This window comes from Rattus norvegicus, chromosome 1 (assembly GCF_036323735.1).
Source record: "Rattus norvegicus strain BN/NHsdMcwi chromosome 1, GRCr8, whole genome shotgun sequence".
In the NCBI taxonomy this organism is placed as follows: Eukaryota; Metazoa; Chordata; class Mammalia; order Rodentia; family Muridae; genus Rattus; species Rattus norvegicus.
In genome coordinates, this window is record NC_086019.1 from 153,380,342 (window position 1) to 153,402,223 (window position 21,882).

General features: G+C 43.3%; 1 long non-coding RNA gene across 4 annotated transcripts; it reads right to left on the bottom strand.

Moving 5' to 3' along the window:
• Positions 1 to 7,721: 7,721 nt before the first annotated feature.
• On the bottom strand, positions 7,722 to 16,262 carry LOC120099880 (uncharacterized). Of its 4 annotated transcripts, none has more exons than XR_005499302.2 (3): positions 12,437 to 16,257; positions 9,892 to 10,124; positions 7,722 to 9,791 (listed from the first exon to the last, which is right to left on the bottom strand). It is a non-coding gene; the product is annotated as an uncharacterized LOC120099880 (long non-coding RNA). The 4 variants fall into 4 exon arrangements; XR_005499303.2 differs by having other exon boundaries at positions 7,722 to 7,977; positions 9,174 to 10,124; positions 12,437 to 16,253; XR_005499300.2 differs by having other exon boundaries at positions 7,722 to 10,124; positions 12,437 to 16,262.
• Positions 16,263 to 21,882: the final 5,620 nt, after the last annotated feature.

Below are 21,882 nucleotides of genomic sequence, written 5' to 3' on the forward strand. Positions count from 1 at the left end.
AGAACTCTCTTATGGCATATCTCCTTCCGGGCTGGAGGCTATAGAGGACCTTAAAGAGTTTCCATGTCTCATGTTGTCTGCACCTGCTGCTGAGCTTTCAGCTTACAGAGGCTCCCAAAAGGGTGTGTGCTCTTGTCCTGAAAGGTGGGACATAGGAGACAGGCAGAAGGGGAAAAGAATGGGTATATCCTTGTCAACACCTACTATGTGATAACCATTTTAAATATGCCTTCTCAGGCTGGGGTAAAAGTTATGAAAACTGAAGCAGGCACCAGGCACAGCAGTGTATCTATTTTCACCAACCAATACACACTCCAAAGCATTGAGCTTGGCCCCAAGCGTCAGGGACAGGAACCTCGCTTAGAAATGAGATGGAACCACATGGTCTTACAGCTATGGCCTGAGACTGGGGCACCTTGTCCCACGCACTGCTACTGAAATCAGGAATTACACTGGAGCCGAAGCATATAATTCTGGGGAAAGGAAGCAGTTTGGGGGACTGGAGAGATGGCTCAGAGGTTAAGAACACTGGATTCTCTTCCAGAGAACCCAGGTTTGCTTCTCAGTACACACACAACAGCTAACGACTGCCTAGAACTCCAGCAGCAGGAGACCCACTATCTTCTGGCCTCTTGGGGCACCAGGTATGCACATGATACACAGACATAAATGCAGGCAAAACAGGAAGTTTCACCAGGATGGCTGCTTAAACACGATGGGAACAAGGATAACACAAACAGAAACAACAGGGAGGGGGGGAAAGCTCATGAGACCTGAACAGTAGACAGAGCATAACAGGCAAGGAATGCTGACACCAAGAGAAACATTCTTCTCCAGGGAAGAGCACGCTAGCTCGTTATCTAATGCCAAGATCATATACATACAAGTACCATTATACAGACCGAGCATGTTGTATTTATGAATTTAGAAATATATACATATCAAAAATTAAGGAAAAAGAGGTCATGAGTTTGAAAAGAGTAAGGCATGGAGGAGAGGGAAGATACTTGGGATTTAGAAAGGAGGAAAGGGAAGACAGAAATTAGATACTTGTAGTATAATCTCAGAAAATAAAATTATTATTTAAAACAAACAAAAAACCCACCCATATACATTAAATAAGTAAAAAAAGTTAAAATACCCTTGATCTAAGACTTTGAATATATTTAATTCTACAGCTCATTGTATAGATGAGAGATCCTGTCTTGGTTTTCTTATCCACAAAGGAAAAAAATTGATCTATTCAAAATTTTCATGGGGTTGGGGATTTGGCTCAGAAGTAGAGCGCTTGCCTAGCAACCTCAAGGCCCTGGGTTCGGTCCCCAGCTCTGAAAAAGAGAAAAAAAAATTTCATAAGCATTAAATGAGATTTTTGAATGGTTTGAAGGCCTGCAAAACTGGTCAACTCACAAATGAGCCACATCCCTCCACCACCAAGATTTATTTAACTATGTATTTGGTGCTTTGTCTGCATGTATATCTGCACACCAGAAGAGGGCAGAAGACCCCATTATAGATGGTTATCAGCCACCGTGTGAGTGGTGGGAATTGAACTCAGGACTTTTGGAAGGGCAGCTCATGCTCCTAACCATTCAACTCTCTAGCTCCATACATGAGCCAACTCTTGCCCAGCATCTCTTCCGTGGAGCTCTGCTCATGGCTGGGTAACACTGATCTCTTAGTTGTTCTCCAAGCTAAGTGCAGGGCAGTTGATTAGCAGAAGGAGCATAGAGTAGGAATCGGGCGACTTGGGTTTGAGTCTTGATTTTATCAGTTGCCAACAGTGAGACCTGTAAGCAAGGCAATATGTCTCAGTGGCCCTGTCTGTGACTACTTGCCTCTTAGGGTTGCCTGAGGAGTAGACAGAGCATAGAAACGGGAATGTTTTCTCAATCCTAATGCTCTGCACTAGGGAGAGTTATTTATCCAACAACATATTGTGGCTACTTGCTGCGGATCAGTCAGGCGTGTGCCAGGTGGTCAGGGCACAAAGGCAATGGTAAGATGATCTCCCTTAAGCTCATAGTGTGATGAGATAAACAAGCAAATGGGTAATTACACCATGTGGGAGTGCCCTATGGGAGGAACGGGATATCTAAAGTACAAAGAGCAGACAGTGTGTTACTTATGTATTGTTGCAAAACAAATCACCACCAAAACTTTGCAACATAAAAAAAAATCTTACATCGTTTAGGAATATGAGGATTCCGAGAATGAACAGGCTGGATAGTTATGGCTCATGATCTGTCCAATATGTCAAGCCACTTCCTCTACAAACTAGATTTTGGGATTGGAGGGATGGCTCAGTGGTTAGGAGCACTGGTTACTCTTCCAGAGGACCTGGGTTCAATTCTCAGCATCTACATGGCGGCTCACAATTGTCTGTAATTCCAGTTCTAGAAAATCTGATACCTTCTTCTGTCTTCCATAGGCACTGCATCCATGTGATGTACAGACATACGTGCAGGCAAAATACACATACAGATAAAATAAAAACAATAAAATCTCAAAAACTAACTAAACTAAACTAGGCATAGAAAATGTATTTGCAACTTAACTCTAGTGGCTTCTATAGGAGGCTTCTGTTAGTCTCCACTCGGGCTTCATTAATAATTTTACTCAAAATGTGTCTCCCAAATTCTAAGAGACATAGACACACACACACACACACACACACACACACACACACACACACACACACTTCATAAGAAACATCTATCACATCTCACACTTCCTGACACTGGCATGGCAGAAGGTAGGAAATTACAAGAAGGTGTGAGAACCAGGAAAAGGGAATCATCCTGGGTCCTTGCTGCCTCCAGTATTTAATCCCCTAGGAGCAAGAAGAAGCCAGGAAAAGCTTCTTGAAACTAAGTCTTGGGTAGCATTTTGCTACTTCTCATAGTTTCTGCTAAACTAGATGCTAAACTAGTAAGAGAGAACTTTGCAAATTCAAATTATTCTGCTAGGAAGCAGAAATGATGCTGCAGATAAGATAGACCATGCTTAGAGCCAGTGGCCTTCCTGTGTGCCTACACCTGGTAGTTAGATGGCCTGATGTGGTTCTTCAAGCCTACCCTGCTTGGCTAACCATAATTACTATCTACCTCTACAGTGTACTGCCCAGTGGGCAGAGGACATGTCTGTCTGATAGACATCTCTGTTTATAGTATCTGGCATGCTTTCTTGTTTCATGCCCAAGTGTTTAATACAATGAAAGAGACTCAAAGGAAACTCAGTGAATTCAGAAAATGTCCTAGGGTCAAGATAAAATTAATATCTAAAACATGGATATCATACACACATTAATAAATGAATAGATGATAATAGTCACTTCTTTTACATTTTTTGATTATTTGTGTGTGTGTGTGTGTGTGTGTGTGTGTGTGCGCGCGCGCGCGCGCGCGCTTATCGTCCCTGGACAGCATCACCTTCCCTCTCCTCTCTTTCCAGGACTTCTGTCTACAGCAGCAGCACTGACCATTGTGAATCAGACTGAACGGCGTGGCAGACATGTGGACAGACTTTGACTCTGTTTACTTCAGACTGCTCTCGGACTCTTCTGCTCACGCTTATCACCACACAGTGCTCCTGGATGTCAAGATACTTTCAGAACACGAGGCAATGGCCAGCTCCACTGTCTCCTGGATGTGTTTGCGGCTAGCACCCTCTCGGAGCCATCTCGGGTCTTCAGAGTGTGGTGAAGGGTATTACAGCTTCATTGTGGCAGTGCTGACCCCCTCAGATCCCACTGTCAGACGTGGGTTCCTAGGAAGCTTCCGAGAGCAGATGCTCCCCCCACGGAGGGCTAAAAATGTCACTTCTCTGCACTCATGTAGTGTTTAGAGGGACCCAGCTAAGAAGTAAAATTCAGGGGGAAAGGAACCTGCTCCATGTCACACAGCTGTGACCCATGCTCTTTCCTTGTTCCCTACAACACTCTAGGGTCCATCGAAGCACTTGATGACTCAGTTGGCCTGCTCTGTGGTGAATTCATGCACTTACCGTTATCATATGATATTTACAATATATAACATACTTATGTTACATAATAAAAGACATATATTATATATAATATATATGTATTTCTCACACTTAGGACTCAAACTCTTTGTACATTTAGTTCTTACCTCTCTCCCACTTCCTTCACTGGCCTCAAGATGTTCTGAGCCCTGTTCCAACTTCTCTTTTCCACTCAGTAGTCCCTCCTACCCCACCCCCAGCCTAGTTTCTTTGTAAACTCTTTTCTCATCTCTGGTCTGATTCCCCTCCTCCTCTCTGGCCTCAGTCACTCCATTTCCAGGGCCTGGTTTACTCTGTTGGGGGGACTGTGCTAGCCTCAGCAGGCTTGTCAGAGGTCCAGGCTAGCTCTGCTGCACGTCGGGCTGCAGGCAAGGAGCAGAAGGGGAAATCCACAGTCCCGAGGGCAGAAAAACAGTTCCTCAGCCTGGTAAGCACAGATGGTGTTTGGAGAGTCACTGCCATGCACGGAGAGGTCAGGAGAATAAAAGCTGTAAGGCCTGCAATCTGCCGCATGTCTAAAACCCACCAGGAACGCTGAGCTTTAAACAGGTACAGTATTAGGGAGGTTCCGTCCTAATAGGATCTATAACTGCTAAGGAACTTTATTGTTTTTACTGACAGGGCATGACCTAGACTGAACTTACTGGGCCTGTTCCGTTGGCTCACTGAAACATTAGCTCAGTGGGAATCGTGCCACCTGTCTCTTCCAGATGAGCTACAGAAATCAGCTCATCAAGTTTCACACACACACACACACACACACACACACACACACACACACACACACACACACAGAAATCCGACTTTTAATTGAAATTTTATTGTTTAAAGATCAATTCGAGGAGAACTGACAATTTTTCAATACTGATATTCCATCCAAGAGCTTGGTTCGTGTCTGCAGGGATTTTATGAAATCTTTATTATATTTACCGTTATTCCGGTATTGCTGAAGATTGGAAGACATCTCTGTCTTTACATGGACGCTAGGGATTGAACTCGGGCTGTCAGTCTTATGCAGCAAGTGGCTCTACCCACTGGTCCACCCACCCAGCCTTCTGCACTTATTCTCTGGTGCTTAGGGAAACCCAGTTTTTTTTCCACCCTAGGTTTAAGTATTCTATAGAAATTTATTTTTTATACAACATGAATTTTTCAGTTCGTATTTGTACCAGATTATTCTTCCCCAGTTGCTGAGTTTTTCTTGTTTGGGGTTGATTACAGATTGATACTTTGCTTTTCACGTGGGGCATTAAAAATTAAACAACAACTCCGCACCCAAACGTTTCTCTCTTCGTCTCGGATCCATGTGCATGGTATCTTCCTTCTAGAATTTAATGGGCACTCGCTCCAGCAGCACATATACTAAAATTGGAAGGAAAACAGTTCTTGGGAGAAAGTGCATGGGAGGCAAATGCGTTGGATCTTCAGATTAGAAAAAACCCACATTTTGCATTTTTCTTTGAATGCCGCTGTGGCCAGCAGAGTACGTAGCTCAAAACTCAAAATTATTTTCTTTTTTGGCTCATGGAGATAGATGGCTCGGCGGTTAAGAGCACTGATCACTCTTACTGAGAGACCTGGGTTCTGTTCCCAGCACCCACATGGGAACATCAGAAGGGCCATGATGCCCTCTTCTGACCTCTGAAGGCACCAGGAATACACATTGTACGCATAAACACGAGCGCGTGCACACACACACACACACACACACACACACACACCCCAAATGCTCACATGTAAAATAAATTCTAAAACAATTTTTAAAGATTTTTTCAAATTCATGTCTCATTACTACCTATTTTCAGTTACATGAAAATCAATCTCATTTTTATTTCTTTTTGGTAATGTATCTCTCTTTTCTGACTATGTCTAAAGCTTTCTTAGCTCTGAAATGCCCCTAGGATTTATCAGAGTAAGGATTTTCAAGAGTTTTTCTGGCAGTTTTCAAGAGTTTTGGGGCAGGCCCCAGAAAGGTCCCGAGCCCCCTTTGGGTCGCAGTATTTTTTCCCATTACTACTCTTTGAGCCTCCTCCCTAACGGGATCTGCTTTGCTCAGGGTACTTCTTTCAAACGGATGGAGGCCTTTGAATGCGGCCTTTGTGACTCTGCATTGTCTGCTAGGGTTGTCTCAAGCAGATGCCACAGAACCAGCTCATCCCACTGGGTGGCTTCAACATCCCAAATGCATTTTCTCAGAGGCTAAGAAGTCAAGTGCTGTGGTGATGGCCCAGTCACTCTCTGGCAAATGTTTCTTGTTTCTGCAATGCTCCCTTCTGGCCATATCCTCACTCAGCACAGAAAAACCAAACTAAAACCAAACCAAACCAAGTTTTCCCTTCCTCTTCCCTTGTTGGATTGAACTCTACCCTATGATCTCATTTAGCTTTTGGAAACTCCACACAGTTCTTACCTTCAAATGTAATGACACACTATGTATGCGTGTATGTGCACGTGTGTGCCAGTGTACATACTTGTGTGTGCATGCATGCACGTGTATTGCTTCAACATACAAATAGAGGTATATTTGTGACATAATTCAAAGGACTGTCAATTTTTTCCATATATTTTTTTACTTAGCATTTGAATCACTCCTCTCTAAACCCTCCATACTTGTCCTGTTAGTCACCCTATCCATTACTTTGTTAAGTTTTACTGTTTTACTTTCCAATCTTCCTTTTCTCTTTATTTGTTCTTTTCCGGTGCATCTTTAAGGTGCTGCTGTTTTCAGCAATTGTCTCTTTAGTCACCCACCTTCCTCTGGGCTTAGCTTCCAGTGTTCTCATCTGTGTTCCTTTTGAAAGAATTGGGTTTCCTCAGGTGTCTGGTGATTTGGGGCTTCTTATCCCTACCTATATTTGCAGGTATATTAATTAGTGGGTATTCTGCTCAAGTTTGCAACACCAATTTTGAGATATTTATTTCCCTCTGGGATCCTCTGGTGAACAGAAGGTCAGTGTGGAACCGGTAAGTAGGACATCTTCCCTATAAGATGCACGCAGGCTAGAAGGCCAGCTTAAGGACCACCGTCCTCTCCACTCCTGGCCTTTACTTAGATGGAGCTGCGGCTGAGTATGATAGGCAGAGCTCTTCCCCTCCCTGTCTCCCCTCCCCGCCACCTGTGTGTAAGAGAGCCAGGCTCACAGCCAATCCTCTTCCTTGTGGTTCTCAGGCTCTAACATCCCAGCAGTTGCCTCACTTTCTTATCGATTCTCTCCCACCTACGACACATGCATGCACGCACACGCACCAAAGCTCTCTGAGGTGGAGGGCGGGGGAGCTGAACCTGTTGCTCGGAAGGCCTCGTAATCCTAATGACCCTCATGATGGAGTCATGACTACTAGTCTCTGTCTCAACAAACGGAAAGAAACAAACCCCGCTCCATTTAGTAGATGAGAGACCCAAGGTTCAGGTAGGCTAAGAGCACAGTCAGAAAGAACTAGGCCCAAAGTGGACTCCAACGTCCTTGCTCTCCTGTTTACACTGCCTTGTGCTGTTTCCATATTTATTTCCTCTTTTCCTGAATGTGTTTATCTTTACTTCGTTCATTAACATGTAAGTCATGGTGGGGGGTGGGGTAGGGTCTCCTTGGCTGCAGATGCTTCCCTTTAGCTACCCAACAATGTCCGACAAGCAGCAGTCAACCAAGTAGGTGGTGCAGTTAATTACAATTATGTTCTTATCTGTAGACGATGACATATTGGAGTGGTACAAGTATTTTATTTGTGCTCTTTAAATTTTTTATTGTGTTCACTAAATTAAAGGTGTGTGGGGGGGAATCAAGTCAGGTTGCAATTCAAAATGAAAAGTGGAGGAAAATTCAAAGTTCAGCTTCTGGCTGGAGTTCTTCCAAATCCCAGGCAATAAGTCTGCACAAACAGACAGGAGGCAATGACACACACTCTCTGATCTCCCGTGTTAACTTCTGGTTCTCTACTGGTTCAAAGACGACAACTCTAAAAGAGACAGACAGAATCATGGCTGACATTCATAAAGAGTTTGTTCTTTCTGGTCCCACTTGGTTTACTCCTGCACTTTCTCAACAAATACTCATTGCGTGCCTATGATACTGGTTCTCAATGTGACTGTCCAAAAGATCATTAGCTGCTTTCAGCCCTGGAGTAATGGAACCTTGATCCTTTAAATTAATTTTAAAGCTCCTCAGGCAATTATGACACACATGATGAAAAGCACTCATCTGTGACATATGATGTCTTGTGCTAGCAAGTGGGACACAAAGGAAATCCTAGCTTTTATTGATGGTATACTATGCTCCAGGCGCTGAGCTAAACCTCACGTGTGTGCACACATTTAACCCCCCTAGGGTCCTAGAATCGAGACGGAGGAAGGATAGCTAGTTTGCTCAGAGTAGAACATCTGGCAGAATGACAGACTCCAGGACAACACTCCCTGTTCTGTGGTTGGCTGTTACCATTGTCCAGTAAACAGTGAATTGACAGGAGATAGAAGTCACCAGACGGGAGAAGTGGTGGGGAGGGACAGGAAGTAGGAGGGAGCATTTCAATTAAATCGATGCAAACTGAGACCCGGCATAGTGCCTCAGGCTCCAGCTTCCCACTCGTCTGTCTTCCTCATAACTCCGTCCCATTGGAAATGCTGGAATGCCCATAACCATCCTGCCATTTCAACGGGAAGGCTGAAGTCATGCACAATTACTCATGTGAATCTCAGGACAGTGCGTTCTTTTGTATGCCTTCCATTCACATATATAAAGGTTCACTCTGTTGTCTTTTTTTTAAAAAAAAGTCTTTGTTGAAGAAACAATTTACAAATGTGCCAAACACACATTGGCTCCCCACCCTCCTCTCTCATCCCTCACTTGACTGGCAAACAAGTCCCTAGCTTGCCCTGGGCGAGTGCCCGCTTGCCAACTCGGCCCAGAACGGAAACTACCCTGCACTTCACGCTACTGCTGGCCAAGTTCTGGCCCTAAGCTTAAGTTTGAGGTTAACCTCAAGGAGTGTTTGGCCACACCTGCGATCCCCTCTGCCTGGCCTCAGAGGCAAGCACAGACTTTGTGTGGGGGAAAGGGAAATGGTGTGATGTTGTTAATTAACTGTGGGAGGAGAGGAAGTCCTCTCCAGACACCAAAAATTCCAATGAAGAACATTTTTAAAAGCAGCCTTTGTACCAGTCAGCCATGTGATTCAGGCTGGCCTGCGTTGGGCTTAGAGTAAAAATAACAACTCCAGTAGCAGGCAGGGTCTCTGCGTCCGTAGTGGGCACCTCAGAAGGCGGTTCAGCTGGGGAAGAGGACCTCAGGAATGGAGACAGGATCGGTAGCCCTTCCCAGAGCCTTGAGGAAACCCCACCGAAGCTGCCTGGAGTTGGCATGCTTATAGTGCCTGTTGAGCTGAGTAGCGGGTCTGTCCAGTAGATTCACGACAAGGAGTCCAAGCCTCTGAGACCTGATGTATTACTGCTTGATAGAGACTGGGGTAATCTCACCCCAGCAGATCTGTCTCCCACCCAGTGCTTATCATAGCAGGGGCTGTTTCTCACTCTGTACATAGTACTATCTTATACACAGTGAAGAAAGCGTCGCCTCCCAAGCTGCCGATGTCCTGGAGTCTTGTCTGCTGCGGGGCTGAACTGGAATGTCCTTAGTCTGGGAGACTGAGTCCAGTAAGGTGCTGTCGGCCAGAGTTTGTGTCCTGTGGTAACTGTTTTTGTTCATAGGCAAACGGGCAGTCGAGCCTTTTGGCCGAGACCTTAGACAAGAGGGTGCACACTTTGCCTGTTGACCAGTCTAGAGGAAAGAGACGGCCTTAGATTTGAGGACTGAATACATGTGAACACTAATGTGTGACATTTACTCTTAGAAGTTCTGTCTACAGTGTATGCCTTACTTCATGGGGACGGAGACAGATTCCCAAGACAAGGTTGCCAAAACCAAGAAGACAGGGCAGTCGGGTTTCCAAGCAGGCAAGTTTCCCAGTCTCTCGCTCCAATAATATTTCTACATCTGGGCAGACAAGAGGGAGTTTCCACCACTATGGTATCAGATGCTCAGGATCCCTGACAATGCACATCCTTCCTTTTCTTCCTTGGTGTCAGTAAAGGATTTCTCCTCTGTAGATTCCTGCTGCATCAGAGTTAAAAAAGACTTTAGAAGCTATGGAGATAGATATTGATAGAAAACCAAACTGAACCAGCCAATGGAAATGACGGACCCAAGAGCACATAGCCTGTGGTTTCTAGGGTTAAAACCAAGTCCTCAACTCAAGCAGTATTACAGAGCAATAGTGATAAAAATTGCATGGTATTGGTACAGAGACAGACAGATAGACCAATGGAATAGAATTGAAGACCCAGAAATGAACCCACATACCTATGGTCACTTGATTTTTGACAAAGGAGCCAAAACCATCCAATGGAAAAAAGATAGCATTTTCAGCAAATGGTGCTGGTTCAACTGGAGGTCAACATGTAGAAGAATGCAGATTGATCCATGCTTATCACCCTGTACAAAGCTTAAGTCCAAGTGGATCAAGGACCTCCACATCAAACCTGACACACTCAAACTAATAGAAGAAAAACTAGGGAAGCATCTGGAACACATGGGCACTGGAAAAAATTTCCTGAACAAAACACCAATGGCTTATGCTCTAAGATCAAGAATCGACAAATGGGATCTCATAAAACTGCAAAGCTTCTGTAAGGCAAAGGACACCGTGGTTAGGACAAATCGGCAACCAACAGATTGGGAAAAGATCTTTACCAATCCTACAACAGATAGAGGCCTTATATCCAAAATATACAAAGAACTCAAGAAGTTAGACCGCAGGGAGACAAATAACCCTATTAAAAAATGGGGTTCAGAGCTAAACAAAGAATTCACAGCTGAGGAATGCCGAATGGCTGAGAAACACCTAAAGAAATGTTCAACATCTTTAGTCATAAGGGAAATGCAAATCAAAACAACCCTGAGATTTCACCTCACACCAGTGAGAATGGCTAAGATCAAAAACTCAGGTGACAGCAGATGCTGGAGAGGATGCGGAGAAAGAGGAAAACTCCTCCATTGTTGGTGGGATTGCAGACTGGTACAACCATTCTGGAAATCAGTCTGGAGGTTCCTCAGAAAATTGGACATTGAACTGCCTGAGGATCCAGCTATACCTCTCTTGGGCATATACCCAAAAGATGCCCCAACATATACAAAAGACACGTGCTCCACTATGTTCATCGCAGCCTTATTTATAATAGCCAGAAGCTGGAAAGAACCCAGATGCCCTTCAACAGAGGAATGGATACAGAAAATGTGGTATATCTACACAATGGAATATTACTCAGCTATCAAAAACAATGACTTTATGAAATTCGTAGGCAAATGGTCGGAACTGGAAAACATCATCCTGAGTGAGCTAACCCAATCACAGAAAGACATACATGGTATGCACTCACTGATAAGTGGCTATTAGCCCAAATGCTTGAATTACCCTAGATGCCTAGAACAAATGAAACTCAAGACGGATGATCAAAATGTGAATGCTTCACTCCTTCTCTAAAAGGGGAACAAGAATACCCTTGGCAGGGAAGAGAGAGGCAAAGATTAAAACAGAGACTGAAGGAACTCCCATTCAGAGCCTGCCCCACATGTGGCCCATACATATACAGCCACCCAATTAGACAAGATGGATGAAGCAAAGAAGTGCAGACCGACAGGAGCCGGATGTAGATCGCTCCTGAGAGACACAGCCAGAATACAGCAAATACAGAGGCAAATGCCAGCAGCAAACCACTGAACTGAGAATAGGACCCCCGTTGAAGGAATCAGAGAAAGAACTGGAAGAGCTTGAAGGGGCTGGAGACCCCATATGTACAACAATGCCAAGCAACCAGAGCTTCCAGGGACTAAGCCACTACCTAAAGACTATACATGGACTGACCCTGGACTCTGACCTCATAGGTAGCAATGAATATCCTAGTAAGAGCACCAGTGGAAGGGGAAGCCCTGGGGACTGAACCCCCAGTGAACTAGACTGTTGGGGGGAGGGCGGCAATAGGGGGAGGGTTGGGAGGGGAACACCCATAAGGAAGGGGAGGGGGGAGCGGGATGTTTGCCCGGAAACCAAAGAATTATTATTAAGTATTAAATAAATTTTAAAAAATAAATAAATAAATAAATAAGGCTAAAAAAAAAAAAACCAAGTCCTCAGACAATATGTTAGGGCTTTCCCTCCAAACAACCCCAAACCCTTTGTGGCCCCTGTATAACAGGGCCTCTTTCCACTCCTAGTTCTATTCCCTATTTCACTCATTTATACAGGATCTTGAACTACACCTCGTTCCTGATCAGCTGACTTTCTAAGAAGTTTCACTATTTGGTATTTTAACCCAAACCAAAGACAAACAAAATGAAACTATTAGGTTAGAAAGAGGTCACCGCACCTGGAGGTTTCCAGTGTGAGATGAGACTGGGTTGAAAAAAAAATCCAAATTCTTTAGTCCTTGCCCTCAAATCTGTATGCACTCCTGAGCAGCATGAGCATCCCCTAGGGTCCCCCAAAGGCTGTCTTTAATAAGCACCGAGGTGGACCAGAGGAAGCACACTGACATTTCAGCAGTCCTGCTTTAGGTCGAGGCTGGAGAGAACTCTTCCCTCTTTGTGTCACTGAGAAATGATGCGTCTTCTGCCGTCCCCTTCTTGCCCCTTCCATCCCATTTCTGTCTCTCCTTGACACCGTACGGTCCTCCTGATGCACGGGAAGGGCGTATTGTAATAGAGGACTGGAAATGGAAAATTTTAAGAAAAAAAATAAAGTATAGCCAACTTAAAAGATCTTCTGCAGCTCCGATGTCATGTTGTTAATGTTGAAATAAAAACATCTGCTATGTTTATATTGGCTGGCTTCTGAAATGATCATCTTTGGTTATATTTAGGAATGCAATGGCTTGGAAAGCACACTAAAAAACTCTGAGAACAAAAATATTTTCCCTCTTAACTTTCTGGAAAATCTGGTTGGCTTTTCCCCCCCAAATCCCCAAAACACAAACACATCTTTTCCTTGCATTCTCTCTGTCTCCCTTTCTCCCTTTTTCCATTTCTCCTTTCTGCTTTTCTCCCACTGCCCTCTCCTTTTCTCTCCCATCACAACACGGTTCTTCTAGTTACCTCTCTTTCTTCATCTTTCATTTTTGCTTACATTTTTTTAACAACACGATTTTGAAATGATGGGTTTGTACAGAAAGTTTAGGAGTTAGCAAAGTGAGTGAAGTGGGGTCAGAGGTCAGAAAGGAAGCAAAAGAGCGATCATATTTGCACTGAGAATAAAAAATAACTTTAAGCATCATGTAAAATTATCTCAAACCTTCTATGAATGGTTTTTTAACATTGATGGGATGATTAAGAACATGAAGATTTGTATCTACATCCTTATGAACAAAATTGTAAATTATTAACTTCTTTTCGTCAGTGACCTCACCTCAACAGCATGATAGCATGGATATCTAGGTACTTAAAACCTTTCACAATACAAACCAATGCTGTAATCCTTGATGGCTTTCTTGTCTTTAAAACATTATCGAATGAAATAAACTAAACACATAAATGCATCATTACACTTGTGCAAAAGGAAGACAGTAGTAAACCCTTTGCAACCGCCATTGGCAGCCCTAGTTTTCCTCTCTGTCCTCCTACCCCCTCTCTTCCACCTCAGCCCAGGGAGTCAGTGTTGACAGGTGCGCATGGCATTCAGAGCACAGCATTAGAGTCTAGGGGGACTTCAGGAGGTGAGATGGTCACTCGCCCGTGGAAGAACAGGTGTTGATTCATGAGGTCATGCAAGGACCACTAGTGGGCCAGGTGCTGTACTGCCTGGTGCAGTTTAAGGTCAAGGAAATGGAAGGTCGTCTCAGCTCCTGACAAGAGAACATCCCTTTCCTCCACTTTCACCAGGGTTAGTTGCCTCCTGGTCTGTAATCGCTCCTTTTCAAACCGTCTAGTTTACTCCTGATTAAACAATCTCAAGAGACCACTTTAAACAATTTCTTAATCTATGGTCTAAAGTACTCTCTGTTCCTCTTACTCTGCCCACTCCGGCTTCCCTTATCCTTCAGCTGCTCAGACGTTTATCTCCCCATCCTGTATCTACTGAGTGCACAGCACGTTTAGGTCCTTCTAACCCTCTCTCTAACTCTTAGCTCCAGAACTCCTTTCTTGCTTCCTCTCCTGCAGCAGATGCTGCTTTGTTGTCATTATGTCTTTGCTTTAGTTTCATGGCCTATTCCCCACTCTACTGTAGGTTCCCAAAACACAGGGTCCCCATATTACCTGGATCTGCATTCTCAGCAGCCATAGTGCAGGGTACACAGTTAATGCTTAGTAAATGTCTGTTCTTTTGTCCAACAAAGGAATGGGTAAATTAACTTTCCAGAAATGTCTTGCGGATTTCACACTAATTTTTAGGACTAGAAGTTAGTCACATAGAAAGAGAAGCTACTGCATCAAATAGCTCAAGCAGGGGAGCCCTGGACAACACTTTTCCTAAGTCCTGAAAGTAGAAAGTGAGGAGCCAGGAGTCTAACTGTTGTTAGTCCTCTGACTCTATGTTTAAAACAGTCTACGACTCTCTACAAAGGTAAGGCTATAGAAAAGCTTAATAAAAGAGAAAGACAAGTCTTACAAAGTTGGTGTTTGTTCACGTGTGCATGTACACGTGTGTGTGCCTGTGTACACACCTGTGTACATGTGTGTACATGCATGTGTTTGTATATAGATGTGCATGTGCACATGTGTGTTGAGCCTTCATGTGTGTATGCATGTTTACATGTGCGTGGGCCTGAAGTTGATGTTAAGTATCATGAAGCTTTCCCACCATTTTCCTCTTTATTTGCTGAGGTAGGGTCTCTTGGTGAAGGAAATGGATTTCTAGCTTGTCTAGCTGGTCATATTGTTCTGCAGGGCCCATCTCTGCCTCTGGAGTGCTGGGCTTCCAAGGTGCCTGGCTGGGTTCCAAGTGCCTTTTTCATGGGCACTAGTGAACAGAATTGAGGTCCTTACTCTACCAGGGACAAGTATTTAATCCATAGAACCATCTCCCAACCAGAAGACACTTTTAATTTGAGACACAGTCCCCCCTCCCCCCATGTATCCCTGACTGTCCCAGAACTCACTATGATTTCCAGGCTGGCCTCAAATTCACAGAGATCTACCTGCCTCTGTCTCCCCAATGCTTGGATTAAAGATGCATAACACCACCCTGGCTTATGGAAGATAATTTTGAAAAGTGTCACATACATATGAGAATTTGTCAATTTCACTCATTAGGAACAAGAAGTTTGTTGTCATTGTTGCTGCTGTTGTTGCCCTTTTTGAGTAGGCAAGACTGTCATACAGGACCATAATCCTACAGGATAGCTTGACACCCACCAAGTTATGTGGCGCTCATAGACACCATCTTACCTCAACTTCTAAGTTGATAGGATTATAGGCATACACCACCATGTCCGGCCAGGACATGCAAGTTTTAAAAGCTCAAATCCAATCACATTGTTCCCTTTCTTACTTTCTTTCCAGTTCTGTCCTTTAAAACTTTTCAGTTGGTTCACAAAGGCTCTGCATGATCTCAAATTGGCTTATGTGGTTCCATGTCGCTACTCTTACTGAGGCTCTTTGGCTATTCCTTTGTTCCTCAAAGGTTACCCCCTTTTTATCAATGCTGCTTGGAATACCCTGTGACGTAACCCATATCCGACACTATGTTCCTACCCACATCGCCTCATCAATTACTTGCTTCAGGTCCCAGCTTGGCTGTCATTCTTTTGGGAGACCTACTCTGAGCCTCCTGCTAGATCAGGCTACTCTGTTTATGTGGCGTAGAACTATATTTTCACTTCCTTTTCCTTTTCTTGGTCTGCTGTATATGTGTGTCCCTGCTAGGCTGTATGTCCACCACAAACATACAAGGAGGCCAGAAGCAGGTGTTGGATCTCAGCTAGTTACAGATATTCGAAGGCTACTTCATAAAGATGCTGAGCCTGGGTCTGCAAGAGCAGTATGCAGTCTTAAACCGCGGAGCCATCTCTCCAGCCCTTTCTTTTACTTTGTATTACTGGAGTCTGATAGTGAAGTGTAATTGTTGGCTGTTTGCTTTCACTCCATCTCCGATCAGGAAAGTATAATCTCTAAAAGGACAGGATCTGAGTCTGCCCTGATCACTACTTTATTATATTTTCTACGTTACTTTATTTAGCTTTGGATTTCAGTGATGTGCACATTCTTTTTTTTTTTTTAATTTATTTAATACGTAATAATAATTCTTTGGTTTCCGGGTAAACATCCCCCTCCCCCCTCCCCCTCCCCACGGGTGCTCCCCTCCCAACCATCCCCCCACTGCCGCCCTCCCCCCAACAGTCTAGTTCACTGGGGGCTCAGTCCCAGCAGGACCCAGGGCTTCCCCCTCCACTGGCGCTCCCACTAGGACACTCATTGCTACCCATGAGGTCAGAGTCCAGGGTCAGTCCATGCACAGTCTTTAGGAAGTGGCTTAGTCCCTGGAAGCTCTGGTTGCTTGGCATTGTTGTACACATGGGGTTTCGAGCCCCTTCAAGCTCTTCCAGTTCTTTCTCTGATTCCTTCAACGGGGGTCCTATTCTCAGTTTAGTGGTTTGCTGCTGGCATTCGCCTCTGTATTTGCTGTATTCTGGCTGTGTCTCTCAGGAGAGATCTACATCCGGCTCCTGTCGGTCTGCACTTCTTTGCTTCATCCATCTTGTCTAATTGGGTGGCTGTATATGTATGGGCCCCATGTGGGGCAGGCTCTGATGGGTGTTCCTTCAGTCTCTGTTTTAATCTTTGCCTCTCCCTTCCCTGCCAAGGGTATTCTTTTTCTTCATTTAAAGAAGGAGTGAAGCATTCACATTTTGATCATCCGTCTTGAGTTTCGTTTGTTCTAGGGATCTAGGGTAATTCAAGCATTTGGGCTAATAGCCACTTATCAATGAGTGCATACCATGTATGTCTTTCTGTGATTGGGTTAGCTCACTCAGGATGATATTTTCCAGTTCCAACCATTTGCCTACGAATTTCATAAACTCGTTGTTTTTGATAGCTGAGTAATATTCCATTGTGTAGATGTACCACATTTTCTGTATCCATTCCTCTGTTGAAGGGCATCTGGGTTCTTTCCAGCTTCTGGCTATTATAAATAAGGCTGTGATGAACACAGTGGAGCACGTGGCTTTTGTATATGTTGGGGCATCTTTTGGGTATATGCCCAAGAGAGGTATAGCTGGATCCTCAGGCAGTTCAATGTCCAATTTTCTGAGGAACCTCCAGACTGATTTCCAGAATGGTTGTACCAGTCTGCAATCCCACCAACAATGGAGGAGTGTTCCTCTTTCTCCACATCCTCGCCAGCATCTGCTGTCACCTGAGTTTTTGATCTTAGCCATTCTCACTGGTGTGAGGTGAAATCTCAGGGTTGTTTTGATTTGCATTTCCCTTATGACTAAAGATGTTGAACATTTCTTTAGGTGTTTCTCAGCCATTCGGTATTCCTCAGCTGTGAATTCTTTGTTTAGCTCTGAACCCCATTTTTTAATAGGGTTATTTGTCTCCCTGCGGTCTAACTTCTTGAGTTCTTTGTATATTTTGGATATAAGGCCTCTATCTGTTGTAGGATTGGTAAAGATCTTTTCCCAATCTGTTGGTTGCCGATTTGTCCTAACCACGGTGTCCTTTGCCTTACAGAAGCTTTGCAGTTTTATGAGATCCCATTTGTCCATTCTTGATCTTAGAGCATAAGCCATTGGTGTTTTGTTCAGGAAATTTTTTCCAGTGCCCATGTGTTCCAGATGCTTCCCTAGTTTTTCTTCTATAAGTTTGAGTGTATCAGGTTTGATGTGGAGGTCCTTGATCCACTTGGACTTAAGCTTTGTACAGGGTGATAAGCATGGATCAATCTGCATTCTTCTACATGTTGACCTCCAGTTGAACCAGCACCATTTGCTGAAAATGCTATCTTTTTTCCATTGGATGGTTTTGGCTCCTTTGTCAAAAATCAAGTGACCATAGGTGTGTGGGTTCATTTCTGGGTCTTCAATTCTATTCCATTGGTCTATCTGTCTGTCTCTGTACCAATACCATGCAATTTTTATCACTATTGCTCTGTAATACTGCTTGAGTTCAGGGATAGTGATTCCCCCTGAAGTCCTTTTATTGTTGAGGATAGTTTTAGCTATCCTGGGTTTTTTGTTATTCCAGATGAATTTGCAAATTGTTCTGTCTAACTCTTTGAAGAATTGGATTGGTATTTTGATGGGGATTGCATTGAATCTGTAGATCGCTTTTGGTAAAATGGCCATTTTTACTATATTAATCCTGCCAATCCATGAGCATGGGAGATCTTTCCATCTTCTGAGGTCTTCTTCAATTTCCTTCTTCAGTGTCTTGAAGTTCTTATTGTACAGATCTTTTACTTGCTTGGTTAAAGTCACACCGAGGTACTTTATATTATTTGGGTCTATTATGAAGGGTGTCGTTTCCCTAATTTCTTTCTCGGCTTGTTTCTCTTTTGTGTAGAGGAAGGCTACTGATTTATTTGAGTTAATTTTATACTCAGCCACTTTGCTGAAGTTGTTTATCAGCTTTAGTAGTTCTCTGGTGGAACTTTTGGGATCACTTAAATAAACTATCATATCATCTGCAAATAGTGATATTTTGACTTCTTCTTTTCCGATCTGTATCCCCTTGACCTCCTTTTGTTGTCTGATTGCTCTGGCTAGGACTTCAAGAACTATATTGAATAAGTAGGGAGAGAGTGGGCAGCCTTGTCTAGTACCTGATTTTAGTGGGATTGCTTCAAGTTTCTCTCCATTTAGTTTAATGTTAGCAACTGGTTTGCTGTATATGGCTTTTACTATGTTTAGGTATGGGCCTTGAATTCCTATTCTTTCCAGGACTTTTATCATGAAGGGGTGTTGAATTTTGTCAAATGCTTTCTCAGCATCTAATGAAATGATCATGTGGTTTTGTTCTTTCAGTTTGTTTATATAATGGATCACGTTGATGGTTTTCCGTATATTAAACCATCCCTGCATGCCTGGGATGAAGCCTACTTGATCATGGTGGATGATTGTTTTGATGTGCTCTTGGATTCGGTTTGCCAGAATTTTATTGAGTATTTTTGCGTCGATATTCATAAGGGAAATTGGTCTGAAGTTCTCTTTCTTTGTTGGGTCTTTGTGTGGTTTAGGTATAAGAGTAATTGTGGCTTCATAGAAGGAATTTGGGAGTGATCCATCTGTTTCAATTTTGTGGAATAGTTTGGATAATATTGGTATGAGGTCTTCTATGAAGGTTTGATAGAATTCTGCACTAAACCCGTCTGGACCTGGGCTCTTTTTGGTTGGGAGACCTTTAATGACTGCTTCTATTTCCTTAGGAGTTATGGGGTTGTTTAACTGGTTTATCTGTTCCTGATTTAACTTCGGTACCTGATATTTGTCTAGGAAATTGTTCATTTCCTGTAGATTTTCAAGTTTTGTTGAATATAGGTTTTTATAGTAAGATCTGATGATTTTTTGAATTTCCTCTGAATCTGTAGTTATGTCTCCCTTTTCATTTCTGATTTTGTTAATTTGGACACACTCTCTGGGTCCTCTCATTAGTCTGGCTAAGGGTTTATCTATCCTGTTGATTTTCTCAAAGAACCGATGTGCACATTCTTACTCCTACTTGGACAGATGAAAAACGGATACTCTGATAGAATCAATAGTTGAGCATAGGTCCTAACTGCTTAAAGAGATAGAAATTAGTTTATTTGGGTTCGAATTCCCAGACTGTCAAGTCCTCCTTTTACCACTTATCCATTTGATGTGAATCTCATCTATATGAGAGACTATGTTCTATAATTACTTTGTCTGCTTTACAATATTTTTGAGAAGACCATGTCAAACACTAAACATGAATGAAATACCTTGTAGCCCATAATCCACTCTCTAAATTAAGTAAGACAGATGGTGATTTCTTTCAGACCCAAGCAACGGGCCCTGCTTATCTGGTGTGTCAGCTCTTCACATCTGTTTCTTGAGTAAACTTGTCAGTTTGGGGGCAGTTAGCCCAGATGTCCATGTATGTTACCTTGCAGAGGTCACCACCCCAGAACTTAGGTTAACAACGGAACAATAAACTCTGTAACATGGATAGCATCTATTTTCTACATAATTGTAAATAATGACAAGAGACGATGTGTGACTATGTGTTAGTACCCAGCCCCCAGTCCTTGCTCACCAAGGAATGGGTAAAATGTTTAATTACATGTAGTTAAAAATTAGCATTAATGTCTGAGAGCTTAGAGTTGGAGTCAGCTAGATTTGAGTCCAGGTCTCTCAGCAATACGCCGACTGACAGGGAGAAAGCAAGCAAGTTACTCAATGTCTTTAACTCTCATCTCTGTATGTAAAATATACCTAGCCCTCGGCCTCATGTAGGGATTAAAATAAAAACCACGGGTGTCTGGTGCACTGGGAATAGCCCTTGTGGGTCATTGTGAAACCCTCTGGTCTGCCCTCCTCTTGGCTTTTTGGTCCCTACACACCCAATTCCTTTTCAATCATCTTCCGTCCCAGTCAGAGAGATCCTTTCAAGATGGCAAATTGGAACAGCTGGGAGGAAACTCCATCTTTCTGCTTCTGCTCCAACAGGCTGAGCAGGGATAAGGGAGAGCTTCCGGCACGCCCTCCGCATAGTAACTCCCATCATTTTCCTATTTCTGAAGAACCAGGTTTTTTGTTTTTTGTTTTTCCATATCTGAACAACTGCGTGTCTTCAGAGGGGCACACTAAGAATGGAATGATCCTATTCTCCCTGGACCAAAAAAATGTGTGATTTCTAACCATAGTGGAAAGTGTTTCTTTGTTTGTTTGTTTGTTTTGTTTTGTTTTTGTTTAGCCTTTGCGGTGCTAGCAACAATTTGACTACATAAATTGATATGACTCATTATTAATCTTAGAAAAGAAGGTCTTGAGTCCTGAGATGGCTCACTGGGTAAAGGTACTTGCTAACAAGGGTGATGACCTAAGTTCAATCCCTAGATCTCACATGATGGAGAAAACTGACTCCTAAAAGTTGTTCTCTGACCTCCACTTGTACTTTGTATTGAGCACAAAAACAGACAGGTTTTTTTTTTTTCCCTAAAGGGAAGGCCTTTCTGTAATTTCATACAAGGTGCCAGACATCCAAGCTACAGTATCATATTCTGTTTTGTATACATGTGTGTTTGCTTTTTATTTTTATTTATAAAATGCTCGGGATTGAACATAGACTGTATCTTTTTACTTAAAAACTATTTGTTGATCCACTAGAGCTCTGCTCTGTGCAGAGGAATCTAATAATGAAATAAGTCATCTCCCCTTTATAGAACTTGTAAACCTCTATAGAGGACAACAGCCGAGGGCATGGTAACGGATGAGACTTCACAGGTGAGGTGGTAGGTTAAGAGAGTAAAAAGCCAGAAGCTCTGTGGCCACCAGGCTGGTCCTGAATCTTACCAGTTAAATTACTTTGAACGAGCCACTTGCCCACTCTGAAGTAGTTTTCTCAATGAACCAGACAATAATACATTTACCTAGCAGATTATTGTGATGATTAACTGAGATAACATAAACTCCCAAGTTCAATACTAGGCTCATTGTAGATAACACTAGTCACGAGGGATGCCTTTAAGGGGCTGGAGAAACAGCCTAGTCAGCAAAGTGCTTTGCCACACAAAGTGCATGAACACTTGAGTTTGGATCCCCAGCACTCCCATAAAAAGTTGGGGTGGCAATCCACACCTGTAATCTTAGCAAAGAGAAGGAAGAGATGGGAAGATCCTTGGTGCCTGTTGACCACC